The sequence below is a fragment of the Pelophylax lessonae genome (assembly GCF_965119305.1).
Source record: "Pelophylax lessonae genome assembly, chromosome: 11".
Lineage (NCBI taxonomy): Eukaryota > Metazoa > Chordata > Amphibia > Anura > Ranidae > Pelophylax > Pelophylax lessonae.
The window spans coordinates 181,966,317-181,981,555 of NC_138778.1; the positions used below are offsets into that span (position 1 = coordinate 181,966,317).

At 44.7% G+C, this 15,239-nt stretch overlaps 1 protein-coding gene across 4 annotated transcripts in view; it reads right to left on the reverse strand.

Moving 5' to 3' along the window:
• TANC2 (tetratricopeptide repeat, ankyrin repeat and coiled-coil containing 2) overlaps positions 1-15,239 on the reverse strand; it is a 773,447-nt gene that overhangs the window by 541,797 nt on the left and 216,411 nt on the right. For all 4 annotated transcript variants that reach the window (XM_082271257.1, XM_082271258.1, XM_082271262.1 and 1 more), the window contains exon 2: positions 13,501-13,566. The gene's annotated coding sequence lies outside the window, so the exon portion shown is untranslated. The remainder of the gene's footprint in view (positions 1-13,500; positions 13,567-15,239) is intronic.

Sequence of the window (15,239 nt, forward strand, 5' to 3'; positions counted from 1 at the left end):
AGATTGAACTCACTGACACAAAGGGGGAAATTTACTGAAACTGGAGTGTGCAATATCTGGTGCAACTCTGCATAGAAACCAATCAGCTTCCAGGTTTTAATGTCAACGTTTGATTGAACAACCTGAAGTTAGAAGCGGATTGGCTACCCTGCACAGATTTTGAGTGCTCCAGTTTTAGTAAATCTCCCCTAGTGTGACAAATCAGTTAACACAAGATAGAAAGTCACTTCCATTGATTCAGTTGGAGATAGGGAAAATAACTGCCTGTCAGTAAAATCCTTAAAAGGTAAGAACACTAGCAACCTGTTTGGTTATAATATAATATGGCGCTATATAAATCCTGTATAATAATATAAGCATATTAAGGTGGACATCTTAAGGGCCTACAATGGGCAGAGAACACAGATATAGAATAAATTCCCTTTTAAAGGGAAATTGTATCCCCAGGAAAGGAGATTCTACAGGTCATGTCCAGTCCTTATAAAGGAAAGGCTTTAGGAAAGTTTTAGGTGTAGAAGATAGATATTTTCTGCTGTAGAAGCTCTAAAAGACCCTAGACATAGTATGCTAACAGGGGCCTCACAGATGACTCCACCACCATCTTAGATTCCCTACCCCCCCCCCCTTTCTAGTTTTTTGTTTTGCCAAAACCAGCAGGACTGAACGAAAAAAAAAACAGCTCAAGGGGTGTCGCTGTACTAACTATCCGATGTTCGTACAGTGATCTCCCTTATTGTGCTATTGTGTTCTGACAGGGGGAATGCCCCCCCCCCCCACTAGAGTCCTCCGGTCAGCACTCTCAGCCATTGGCAGAGAGCGCTAATCGAGAGATGGTTAGCATCATTTTTTCAGTCATGCCCTTTCAACAGAATGGCCAGCTTCTGTCGAACCAATTCCAGTCTACACGGGTCGAATGTCCGTGGTTTCTACTGAACCGGCCGATGCCGCCCGACATTCTGCCTGTATGTCCTAGGATTAACAAGCCTCATCTAGCCATGCATTCTCCATGCTGTAAAGATTATAACAGGGAATGTAGTCATACTTTTGCTTACATTATGCAATGTTATCTTATTTTGTAATTGAAAAACTCCAAAAATTAAAGAAAGAAAGCCAAGGTCGAAATCATTCCTGATGTAAAACAGCTCAGTCGGTAGCAATAAATAAAATAAATAAATAAAATAAATAAAATTTAAAAAAAAAAAGTGTCTTGGCTGCTTAAAGCAATCACACTTTTAGGGAGGCCAAAAACTACTCACTTAAACCCATTGCTCTGAAAAAGCATTTAGATGAGGCTCTATCCAGCTACCTAGTGGGTGATAACACCCACAGAAGGCATTCATTATCGCTTGCAGATTCTTAGAAAATCTATGCATCTGGGCTGATCTTCAACTTGAAGGTGTTACTACTTTATTTTTTTCCCCCGAGTTACATATGAATATGGCTCTACAAGAAAAAGCATTGGTTGTTCCCCATGAGTCATTCACAAAGATCTCTGCATGCCTATGGCTAGGGCTGGCCACATTTCGCTGCCCGAGTCCAAAAATGAAATGCTGCCCCTCCAAAAAAAAAAAAAACAAATCGTGCCCACCAAAAGGCCCACACAATTTTATTTTATATCATGATAATTAAAAAGATTAAATTTATCAGGAAGTTCGATTTATATGCAACAGCACCTTGTCTACATGCACAATTATATGACATACCATTATGTTCAATTCCAAACCACAAACTCCAGTATTTGTTTGTCTGAATGTCTGACGTCATTGCGCACACCACAATCACATAAGGAACGTTCCCCGGAGACCCTCCGCCTCTTCATACTTCTCAATTTGCACTATGGGTAGTATGAGATTGGGAAATGCCACCCATAATGAGCCGCAAACTGATAACACACAAAACTGCTGGAAGAAAAAAATCTTGGGCATCAATTTGCTGCCCCTCTCAAAGTTCTGTCTTGGTCCAATGGACCAAGTGGGCCCCATGGAAGGGCCAGACTGCCTATGGCTAGTGTCTAATTGTAATCAGGCAATCAGACAACTGAAATGTAATACGGCAAAAATAAAGATCACATAAAAATAATAATAAAGGCTATAACCCCCCTCTCCTCTTGCCAATCTTTTTCTATAGTAGAAAGAAATGATCTGTCTCAGGTTGTCTGTTTTATTAATCCCTTCAGACAGTAAGGTCAGTTCTTGGACAAGACAAGGATTTGAAAAATTGTCAAGTGTTGGTAATGAAGACCAACTAAGTAACAGCAGATTTCACCATAGGAAAACTAATGGTATTGCATAATAAAAGAGGTGACCTATTACATTACAGTACTAAATTATGAATATGTAATTAAAGGTTTGCCCGAGGAACATATTGACATACTATAGACAAGATGACAAACGGCAGCTACTTTACAACATTGATGATTCAAAAGCTTTGTAAACTGCACAAAGCAGAAGTGCGACTCTGTGTTGTATCAGTTTGCACGGCAATGAAACGGGCTTCTGGCTCACAAAGGGCTGGATTTAGGGAGCATGCTTTTGAAGACCAACAGAAAACATTACATGTTTGCGTCAGTTCCTTTTTTTTTTTTTATCCTTCTATTATTTTAGGGAGGCACTAAAAGCAAACATACTCACCTATTCTACAACGGTCCAAAAGGTCTCTTGGATGTAGTCATCCCAGCACACAGGATGTGTGTTAGATGTAAACTGACCTGAGCATGCACAGCTCAATGTATATTCTAGAGGGGATTGTGACTAGTCAGGTAAGTGTTTTTATTGCAGAAGATACACTGGACGTCTCTTATGCAATAATAAAAACACACCTGTTTGGAATTCGTACCTTTTTGCTTTCAGTTCTGCTTTGATGTAGGAAACTTTGTCTAAAGATGCAAGTCAAGGTATCTTTAGTGTTTTCACTGAGCTAGAGAGTGTTGATCTTGGTGGATAGACTAATTTGTTTTACACCAAGGGCGTACTCAAATCATGCAACCAGCTCTGGGGCTACCTTAAGGCTGGTCCACACAGGCCAAATATAAGACGGTATCATTCGGTTCATCAGAAACCGGCCTACATTCATCCAGTGTCTACAGCAGCCTGTCAGGCTTCTGTCAAATGGGCATGCTGGAAAACCAGCAGCCTATCGGCATCCGATCAGCCCTGGCAGCCAGACGCTGCGAGCGCTGACCTCGGGCAGGGGGCAGAACACAATGGCTCAGCCGGCAGATCGATGAACATTGCATAGTTAGTACAGAGAGCTCCTCCTTTTTTTTGTTTAGCCTGCTGGGTTGAAAAAAAAAAAAAAAGGACTAAATAGTGTGTACCAGGCTTCAGACAAAAATGTTGCCACCAGTGAACTATACCATAATGTGCACTATGTTCCATGCAGTCCATTAAAAGTTGTAAGGAGACAAGGAACAATTAGAATTCTCTGGCACCAACCTGTGCTCAGTGCAGATGCTTAAAGCGCAGTTCCGGGCACAAAAACGAGATTTTTTTTTTGTGCCCCTCCGCTAGGTATGCCTCACCTGAAAAGGAATTGGGTAGTTATTTTTTTTTTTTTTTTTTTGTTTACTTACCTTGCAATTGAAGATCGAAGATACTCACCTCAGAGTACTTCCTCCCTCGGAGCCGCGGCTCACCCCGTCACTTCCTGCCTCGCTATGATTCCTGGGAGCTGAACGTCACAGCTCCCAGGAATCAATGCGACGGCACCGGCCCCGCTCGTCATTTCCGGGCGACGCCGCATTCCCCTGCTCAACAGCTTCTGGGCATGCCCAGAAGCTGAGGAGGAATGCGGCGTCGCGCCGGAAGTGACGAGAGGGGCCGGTGCGGCGCATTCTGGGACAAGAAGACGCGGAAGAAGACACAGAAGAGGACCGCGCCGGCTTCAGCTGCCCACAACAGAGATGGAAACGCTGTGGAAGAAATTTTTTTAAGTAAGTATTTCTTCTAAAAAGGTAAGTGCGACCCGGGACAGATCAGAGGCTAGCCATTGTGGAATGTGCTAGCCCTGACTGTCCCGGTGGTATGTTCATTAAAAAATGACATCTGTGCCCGGAACTCCGCTTTAAGAAGTTTTTAGTAGTTTACCCTGTAAATAAAAGCCTTTTGCAATTGAATTGTTATTCTATCTGTTCTGCTGAGGGTAATGTACATTCAATATCTTTTACTTGTTTAAGGTTTTCCTTTGTTTCTGTGAGTGTCAAATGATGAGATGTCTACACTATGGGGAAGGCACCAGTATAAGAAGAAAACCTACTGTTGTAGTAGGAGAAGATTGATTCCTGAGTTGGAAATAGAGCTAGGAATAATGGTGGAGATTTGGTCCTAGTGAATAAGATGAAGCTTTGTTCACTTCATATGTCCAATGTGAAAGCAAATAAACTTTGGTTTTCCCTGCACATCACTGGGTGTTCAAAATGAAAACTTCACTTCATTTGATATGCTATTTGAACATTCTATTCCTCTAATAAATCAACACTACTATTTATCATTACTTTCCAGAGGCAAATACATACACTAAAGAATAATGGCATTTTAAGTATAATTTACATATATATTTGTTTACGAACGTTCAATATAAAACGTTTAGGGAGCTCTTCTACTAAATTCTGGTTTGTAAAAAATATTTATGCTAGCTAGAAAAATATAGGATTTGTGTACAATAACCTTCAAAATAACAAAGCCATGTATTCAGTGAATTCAGGCTTTTACGTCTAAAGCCTTTCTATGTGAATAAATATGAATGGTCACCTCATGAATAGCCATTGTAGTTAAATGGCTAGTTAGAGGTACTAACATTCCAAATAGATAGTTGGATTTTAAGGCCCATTTCACACTGGTGCGCTTCAAAACTGCAGGTAAAATTCTGAGTTTTTTGCGGCGCATTTGACGCGCTTTTGGAGGCGTTTGTAGTGCGGTTTTTAAAGGACGTAACTCAAAAACTGCACCATGTATAATCTAAGAGGGAGATGCAATTGTTCAGATGAAGTAACTTTCATAAAGGAAGCATAGGCTCCTAGGCAGAGGTTGCTCAGGCGGAGATAAACTAAGAATCTTATGAAGAAATCGTGTAAAAAAAAGTCAAAGCCAGATCAAGGCAGGATTTACTCTTCAGTACTAGACCATCTAGCGGAGCAAATAACTGTTAGAAACAGGATGTTATAAGCAGCATTCACCAGTGAAAGCAATCCTCCAAAAATGTTACTCTTTACTTGCGATACAGTCCTGCATATGTATCTGAAGGACTATCTAGAAGTTGTACAAAGATGATCGAATTCCATTAGGAATAAAGTGGTCAGTAGCTACTTACCTTGGAGAAAAGAGAGGGGACCCCATGTAGGAGAGAGGGCATGTACAAATGCGAATCATCTAATCAGTACCTGTTAGAGATCAACCGATTATCGGCAGCGCCGATTATCAGAGGGCTGATATTCTTTTTTTCCGATATATAGGTATTGGCCCCGGAACTTGCTGATTGCCGATATTACCAATATTATCACGCGCCTCCGCGCACTGGGCCTTACAGTCAGTACTAGTCGGGAGTGTAACACAGCCGGTCACCCACCCACAGCAGCCTGGTGCCAGCCAGCCACCCACACCCACAGGCCCTGTACCAGCCAGCCACAGGTCAGGCACTGTACCAGCCACCCACCCACCACAGAGTGCCAGCCAGCCAGCCACCACTAGGTGCCAGACAGCCACCCACAGACCTTATACCAGCTAGCCACCCGCAGCCCCTGTGCCAGCCACCCACCCACCACAAGGGGCCAACCAGCCACCCACCACAAGATGCCACAGCCAGCAAGCCACCACAGGGTGCCAGCCACCCACCACAGGGTGCCAGCCAGACAGCCACCCCAAGGTGCCAGCCAGCCACCCACCGCAGGGTGCCAGCCAGCCACCCACCCCAAGGTGCCCGACAGCCACAGGCACTGTACCAGCCAGCCACCCACAGCCCCTGTGCCAGACACCCACCCACCCACCACAGGGTGCCAGACAGACACAGCCAGCCACAACAGTGTTCCAGCCTGCCACCCACCACAGGGTGCCAGCAAGCCAGCTACCCACCATTGGGTGCCTGACAGCCAGCCACCCACCCACAACAGGGTGCCAGACAGCCAGTTTTTTTTAACCCTATATTACATTTTAATAGTGTCTTTCAAATTTCTATAGAGAAGGATGCAGATAGAAAAAGAAAAAGTAAAAGTGTGATCTGGGACTATTTCTCGTCTCCATCTCCAGGAAAAGCAGCAGTGTGCAACACGTGCACAAACAATGTAAGCATGGGATCAGCAACTGCAAAAAACAAAAAACGTCAAATCTTTGGGCCCATCTAAGAGTTCATTATGTTAAATGATCTAATGCAGCACAGAAAAACCACAATGAATCACCAGGTGTAATACCAGTATCCCGGGCAACAATAACAGATATGTTTCAGAAAAAAATCAGGTGGTTAAATTCGGATGGAAGATCCCAACCGCTACACAGAGTAATCACAGAGATGGTCACTAATAACCAGGCATTTACAATGGTGTCTGACTCTGGATTTAAGCGGTTAAGCGGTATGTTTCAAACCATTTCTTTTGAGAATTTCTTAAAGAATATCTCTCAGCGTTTATTCGCCATTACTAAATATGTGGAGAAGGATGCCCCCATGGGTATTGCAGATTGATAGACACCCCACTATTTAAATAGGTATGTGTAGTGGATCTCCACAGGTGATCTCTCCTGGCAAAGTAATAAATCATTTAGGAATTAGGGAATTAGGCAAATGATCTCTTTCTGTGTATTGAGGGTAAAGGGGTTGTTGTTTAAAGTGGGTTGAATAAGAATAGATTTTGTGTGGCCACCATTATTTTCCAGCACTGCCTTAACCCTCTTGGGCATGGAGTTCACCAGAGCTTCACAGGTTTCCAGTAGAGTCCTCTTCCAGTCCTACATGAAATCACAGAGCTGATGGATGTTGGAGACCTTGCGCTCCTCCACCTTCCATTTGAGGATGCCCCACAAATGCTAGAGATAGGGTTTAGGTATGGAGAAATGCTTGGCCAGTCCATCACCTTTACCCTCAGCTTCTTTTGCAAGGCAGTGGTAGTCTTGGAGGTGTGTTTGGGGTCATTATCATGTTGGAATACTGCCCTGTGGCCCAGTCTCAAAAGGGAGGGGGATCATGCTCTGCTTTAGTATGTCACAGTACATGTTGGCATTCATGGTTCCCTCAATGTACTGTAGCTCCCAAGTGCCAGCAGCACTCATGCAGCCCAACTAACCATGACACTCCCACCACCATGGTTGACTGTATGCAAGACACACTTGTCTTTGTACTCCTCACCTGGTTGCTGCCATACACGCTTGACACCATCAGAACCAAATACGTTTATCTTGGTCTCATCAGACCACTACTGGTTACAGTAATCCATGTCCTTAGTCTCCTTATCTTTAGCAAACTGTTTGCGGGCTTTCTTGTGCATCATCTTTAGAAGAGGCTTCCTTCTGGGACGACAGCCATGCAGACCAATTTGATGCAGTATGCAGTGTATGGTCTAAGCAGGCTGACCCCCTCAACCCATTCAACCTCTGCAGCAATGCTGGCAGCACTCATACGTCTTATTTCCCAAAGACAACCTCTGGATATGACATTGAGCATGTGCACTCAACTTCTTTGGTCGACCATGGCGAGGCCTGTTCTGAGTGGAACCTGTCCTGTTAAACCACTGTATGGTCTTGGCCACCGTGCTACAGCTCAGTTTCAGGGTCTTGGCAATCTTCTTATAGCCTAGGCCATCTTTATGTAGAGCAACAATTCTTTTTTTCAGATTCTCAGAGTTCTTTGCAATGAAGTACCATGTTGAACTTCCAGTGGCCAGTATGAGAGAGTGAGAGCGATAACACCATATTTAATACACATGCTCCCCATTCACACCTGAGACCTTGTAATACTAATGAGTCACATGACACCTGGGGAGGATAAATTGATAATTGGGCCCAAACTTGGACATTTTCATTTAGGGGTGTACTCACTTTTGTTGCCAGCGGTTTAGACATTAATGGCTGTGTGTTGAGTTATTTTGTGGGCACAGCAGATTTACACTGTTATACAAGCTGTACACTCACTACTTTACATTGTAGCAAAGTGTAATTTCTTCAGTGTTGTCACATGAAGGCCTCATGCACACTCGACGTTTTTGGAGCTGCTGTTAGCAGCGTCAGACGTTTTTTTTTTTGCAGCTGCAGAACGCCCATCCATGTTATTCTATGGCCTCATGCACACAGAGCTTTTAGGAGCTCCAAGCAGCATAGGCGTTTTACAGCTCCAAAAAAAACCCAGGAACTGTGCGTTCTGGAGCTGCAGCGGCAAGCTGTAAAAACGTCTGACGCTGCTAAAGGCTGAATAACGTGGCTTAACGTGCGTTAAGCCACGTTATACGTTTTTTTTTCTTCCATTCAAAATCAATGGTTCCCTATGGGAGCCTATTGATTTGAATGGAAGTCGCACCGCAGGTCGGATCAGGGTGATCCGACTTGCGGCGCGACTTGCGCTGTGAGAATCTTGAGGGGGGAACGCCAAAATGGGGAAAAAAAAAACGGCGTGGGGTTCCCCCCAGGTTCCAAACCAGGCCCTTCGGGTCTGGTATGGAATTTGAGGGTAGCCCCACGCCGAAAAAACGGCGTGGGGTCCCCCCCAAAATCCATACCAGACCCTTATCCAAGCATGCAGCCCGGCATACCAGGAAAGGGGAGGGGACGAGCGAGCAGCCCCACCCCCCCTGGATCATACCAGGCCACACGCCCTCAACATGGGGGGGTGTGGGTGCTTTGGGGCAGGGGGGGCTCTGCACCCCCCACCTCAAAGCACCTTGCCCCCATGTTGATGAGGACGTCACATGTGACACAAGGGGGCGTGGTCTCCCGATGACGTCATCAGGCGGCCACGCCCCTAATGGCTATATAATAAGCTGCAGAGACCAGAGACCGGCATAATCGCCGGAGACTTCGTCGGAGGAGGACCGGAGGAAGAAGAAGAGCCGACAGCCGACAGCAAAAGAGCAGAAGACCGGAGAGGAGAAGACAAGAAGAGAGGACAGCAGAAGGGCGGACAGCAAAAGAGCAGAAGACCCCCGGAGAGGAGCGGACAGCAGAAGACCACCAGAGAGGAGAAGACAAAAAGAGCCGGATGAAGATTTTTAATACACTTTCCAAAACGTCTCCTGTCGTTATTTCCATACACTGCCTTTTATGTGGTGAATGAGTAGGGGTACAGTGTACCCCATACCCATTCACATAGGGAGGGGGTCCGGGATCTGGGGGGCCCCCTTGTTAAAGGGGGCTTCCAGATTCTGATGAGCCCCCTGCCCGCAGACCCCCACAACCACCGGCCAGGGTTGTGGGGATGAGGCCCTTGTCCTCATCAACATGGGGGCAAGGTGCTTTGAGGTGGGGGGTGAAGAGCCCCCCCTGCCCCAAAGCACCCACACCCCCCCATGTTGAGGGTGTGTGGCCTGGTATGATCCAGGGGGGGTGGGGCCGCTCGCTCGTCCCCTCCCCTGGTATGCCGGTCTGCATGCTTGGATAAGGGTCTGGTATGGACTTTGGGGGGGACCCCACGCCGTTTTTTCGGCGGGGGGCTACCCTCAAATTCCATACCAGACCCGAAGGGCCTGGTTTGGAACCTGGGGGGGAACCCCACGCCGTTTTTTTCCCCATTTTGGCGTGGAGTTCCCCCTCAAGATTCTCACAGCGCAAGTCGCGCCGCAAGTCGGATCACCCTGATCCGACCTGCGGTGCGACTTCCATTCAAATCAATAGGCTCCCATAGGGAACCATTGATTTTGAATGGAGGCAGAAAAAACGCTGCTAACAGCTACTGTGGCCAAACGTGCAATAACGCTAATTGAAAAAGCTACTGAAAGCACGTTTTTATAGCTGCTGTTTCCCGGCGTCAAGTAAACAGCTTTGGAGCACGTTTTTATGATGCCCTGTGTGCATGGAGCCGAAAAGATATAATAAAATATTTACAAAAATGTGAGGAGTGTACTCACTTTTGTGAGATACTGTAGTTCATCCTAGATTAGTAAAAATAAGCAACAAGTAACTGTAGTACATCTTCATATTGTTATTTTGCATACAGGACTGTGTGATGTGCATGGGCACCATATAGCTATATAATGGCCCCTTTTAATTGCTACGATTATTGCAGCATGAGCCAAGTCTTGCCTGCTGTCATCTTTCCCGAGGTGGTCAGTGGTTCTGCCAGGTGATGAATGGTTGCGCTATCCATGGGTGTGAGCATTACATGCCCATTATAGGGGATAATTTGTTGAGCCTCCCAGTTGCTGCTTGGTCATCAATCCCCTTTTATGGGAGAAGAAGGGTGGGACCGCAAATGGATGCACCAATGGGATTAGGTGGAGTGTATTTAGCGACGGTGTTCAAATTATGTAGGAAATGAGATGCCCCTGCTATGGCAGCAGATGGTGTGGTGCATAACGGGGAATAATTATAGAAGGAGAGCAGAAAGGAGGGAGTAGGAGTTGGGGGGAGAACAGCAGTGCTCTCTGAACAGGGTGAGATCAGCCCCCACAGGGTACAGATTGGACACAGGGACAAGGTTGAGTACTGACTTTATATGAAGCGGCATATAATTTCCCCTTAGCAGGATTCAGCACTACTGTATATTTGATGGAAATTAGATTTTGCAACACCGCATTTTAATTTGCAATCCTAAAAAAAATTGAACAATATTATGAGTGGTGTGTATAGGAATGAAACAGGTTAATTTACAGACCATACAAATTTGGGTTGGATTTGTAAGATGCTCACCATTACATGTGAGTATTAATAAAAGTTAATGGTTTATTGAGATACTTTTTTCTGTGTGGTACCTTTAAAGTCTATCTATTTAGAATGGTATTACAATAACATGGATGTGGTATCTACCTAGCCTGTATTTTCTAGAATACTGGTCCAGGGGTACTGCCAAAATCCCTCCTAGTACAGATCTCCTCCCCCCCTGCACAGCTCTTCCCACAGTACACATCCCTCCCCGAGTACAGATTTCTTACCCCCCTCCCCCAGTGCAAATCTCTCCCCCGCTCCATACATATCTTCCCACCCCCAGTACAGAACTCCGTTCTCCTCTCCTCCAAAATCCACTCTGCACAACAGGCAGTTCAAAATAAGAAGGCCCCCTGATAGGTGGAGCTAAGGAGAGTCCCCAATCGCTCTAAACTTCCTAGCTTACTCTCGGAACTTCCTGTCTCTGTGGGGATGGACAGGCAGCAGCAGGGGCTGCTGTGCTTCCAATGCCTGTCAGCTGTCAGTGCTAGCTGCTGAAATGCAGACACTTGGGGGATGGGTTGGACTCCTGTCTTATCTAAGCTCTTGCCCTCCGGTATGAAAATCACAGGCCTGATCACCTAGAGCAGTGTTTCTCAACACCAGTCCTCAGGGCACACTAACAGACCATGTTTGCAAGAAAACTGATACATGACAGGTGATATCATTTGCTGCTCAGTGATTGCAGTATTCTAGTCTGCATCTCCCCAAGGTAATACTTAAAATCTGGCCTGTTAGTGTGCCCTGAGGACCGGAGTTAAGAAACACTGACCTAGAGTGCATGCATGTCTATAATTCGCTGTAGCAGAAAAAGATTCTACAGAAGGGGACTCGCTACAATGCCGTGCTGCTATACCACCAAAGACAAAAGACTTTCATGAATTTTGTAGCATCTTGAAGCCTTACACTTTATACAAGCTAAACTGCATGCAATAGATTATCTTGCCATGACACAGAGAGAGAAGTAATTAAAAAACTATTCATACAAAAGCCTTGAGATGGCACTGGACATATCCTATAATCTTTTGTTTGAAGCAGACTATGGACAACCATGAGGCCTCATGCACATTGGGTATTTGCCCAGCTCCTCTGAATGCCTTTGCTTCTTGTAGGAAAAAAGCAGCTTAGAAAAAACGCACCTAAAGCCTAAATAAGGAGGGGTCAGTCTGGTGAATGTAACACTGTATAGATGGAATTAAAGCACTAGTGTCAGATGTGAAAGCACTTTTAAATCCTTCTACAACCCATCCCCTAAATATGTGATTGTGACTGGCTTTAAGTCACAAACTCTGAATGCAAAAAATTGGGTACATAATATTATTCACTAATGTAACATTGAAGTTTGTGTACAGCGTTAACAACTGGACTAGAAAAAAAAAAAAAAAAAAAAAAGAAGAGGACGGTCCTTCAGATGTACAGTATCTGTTCCAGCCAAGGTTTCCATTCAGCACTAGAGGCTGCTAACTCCTAGATATTGTGATATTTTCAGGGAAAGCACCAATGCAGTTTTTTGCACAATGATGTGCTTGCCATGCAACTAGCACTGCCTAAATGCAACGGCAGGCTCCAGTGCTAGATAGAAGCTCCAGCTGTGACAGCAGCTCACCAGACAGCTTACCTTTCAAGTCTCTGGATCTAATTTAAAACTTACAAATACCATGTATGTTAACACCTAAACTACCTAAATGGGGACTATCCGTGATCTAGCTTAATGTAGAAGACGTTCGTCCCAAATGCAGGCAGTCAGTGGGGAATTTTATCCAGATGGTATGGGCATGTACGCTCATACAGACCTATTGGCAGGTGGTGGTTGCTGACATTAATGTGATTGGCGGAGTTACACTTGAAGTGGATTCATTAGTCCTTCTCTTGGGGATTACTGACAACCTACCTACTAATAAGCATACCAAACGGTCTATCTTCTATGCTGTATATTATGACAGGAATGTTATTCTGTCCAAATAGAACATGCCCGATGCGCCTTAGATTTCAGTGTGGAAGTCGCTGATAAATGCAACTCTGCCTCCATAAGGGGCGTTACTGCCCAAAGAAGTTCGACAAAAAATGGTCCTTATGAATACAGGCTAGACATCTCACAATATAATATAGCTGATAGTCTTCCTTTTATTGCCCTAGGTCTCCTAGGTGTTTTATATCCCTTTACCACCTTCCCTTCCCCTACCCATTGTGTTTACTCAATTCTGTCAACCCCAACTATCTCAGACGCCCCCCCCCCTTTCTGGTTTTCCCTTTTTGGACCCGACCCTATAAAGATATTCTGCTGCCCTTCTGCCTATCCCATCCTCCTGACAGAGGCAGAGGAGCAAACGGTACTACCTTAAATATTATTATTCTGATGTGTTCAAGTATTAAAGAGGAGATCTAATGGAGACAACTTTTACCAGATTGTATTGGATAGACAGTTTTTTTTTTCCTTTGCTACCTAGGTGCTTATACTCTCGATTGTGTACTGGTATGTTCTTACGGGATGTACCCCTGTTAAGATTCACATGTGTACTATGTTGTACCTTTAAATACACATTCCTTCTGTTAAAGCGACCTGCATGGGATGGTTTTCTGGCATGTGCACCATGACAATTACGATAGAAAAATGCCATAATCCAGTTTAAAATCCAAAGCAAAAGCCGACGCCTGTGGCAGGGCCTACCTTGTGAAGAACTAACCAGGCGGTATCCGTGAGACTCTGCAGCTCCCTCCATACACAGCTGAAATCCTGCCAAAGACAAAAATGAGAAGAGAAATGTTGATTTTCTGGTACTCCGTCCCCTCCCTCTCTGTTCCCTACACCTGTTTTGAATAATTTTCTTTAGAAAACAATGGGTCCCATTTAATGCAAATTCTCAGCACAGCTTTGAGTCCATGAATTTTTGCAGACATGGGATTTCACAGGTTTTTCTTTCCACGCCATCTCAGAAAGAAAGAATACTAAATGTGACACACACAAATGTCTGCTAACTGCTACCACCCTCAGCGTGTTACTCGAGGAGCGTCTGATCATTCTCGACACTGTCCTCTTCAACAGACACCGAAAAAGAAAACATCAGGAGCTAAAATAAACCTGTAGCACAAATAAACCTGTAGCACATTTTAATTGCACAACTTGTTGTATGTTAGTTGTGAAGTACACCAAAACCTCTACACTGTAGATTATGTGGGTCTTTGGAGCAATGTAGATACTCAAATGTACCCTAGGTGACTTTTTTATAATATATATATTTCTTTTTTTTTTTATATTTACACTTTTCCAGTGTCACATGCAGGCTACTTTTTTTCCACCTTGATCATCTCCAGTGGTGGCCTGTGCTTGGAGTTGCAGTGATGTAATGACATCAACTCTCTGAATTAACCACTTAAGCCCCGGAGGATTTGGCTGCTAAACGACCAGGGGGTATTTTGCGATTCGGCACTGCGTGACTTTAACGGACAATTGCACGGTCGTGCGACGCTGTACCTAAACGAATTTGGCGTCCTTTTTTTCCCACAAACAGAGCTTTCTTTTGGCGGTATTTGATCACCTGTGCGATTTTTTGATCACGCGCTATAAACAAAAAAAGAGCGTCAATTTTGCAAAAATAGCAATATTTTTCCCTTTTTTTTTATATGAAATTCCCCCCCAAAAAAATGTAAAAATCAAAATTTTTTAACATTTTCGGCCAATTTGTTTTATGCTACCTATGTTTGGTAAAAAAAAAAAAAAAAAAAAAAAAAAAAAAAAAAAAAAAAAATCGCAAAAAGCGTATTTTGATTGGTTTACGCAAAAGTTATTGCGTTTACTAACTAAGGGAAAGATTTTTGTCATTTTTGTTGTTTTTTTTTAACGCGTAATGGCGGCGATCTGCGATTTTTTTGCGGTACTGCGACATTGCGGCGGACAGATCGGACCCTTGACTAACATTTTTGACACTTTTGGGGTTACCAGTGACATTTCTACAGTAATCAGTGCTATATATATGCACTGTTACTGTAAAAATACACTGGTAGTGAAGGGGTTAACTTTATTTGAGAGGGAGGGGCTGTGTGTGTCCCTAGGGGCGTGATTCTAACTGTGATTGGCTGTGGCTTCAGCTGTACGCAGAGTGATCAACGGATCTACATAGTAGATCCATATGATCAGCTCTCATACAGAGGGGAGAATGACAGGCAGCTTGTTTACACAACCCGCCTGACTTTCTCCCTCTCCCCCGCCGATCGCAGAGTGGCCGGCGGACATCGGGTCCGCCGGTCACACGCGCGGGGGGCCCGTGACCACGTGGGAGCGCGCCTCCGGCGGCGCGCGCTCGCTCCCTAGACCCTCACAAGCTAGTGACGTAGCCCTACGTCACTTTGCCTGTGAGGGGCTGACCGCCGACGTAGATAGTCGTGCGGCGGTCGGCAAGTGGTTAAGGG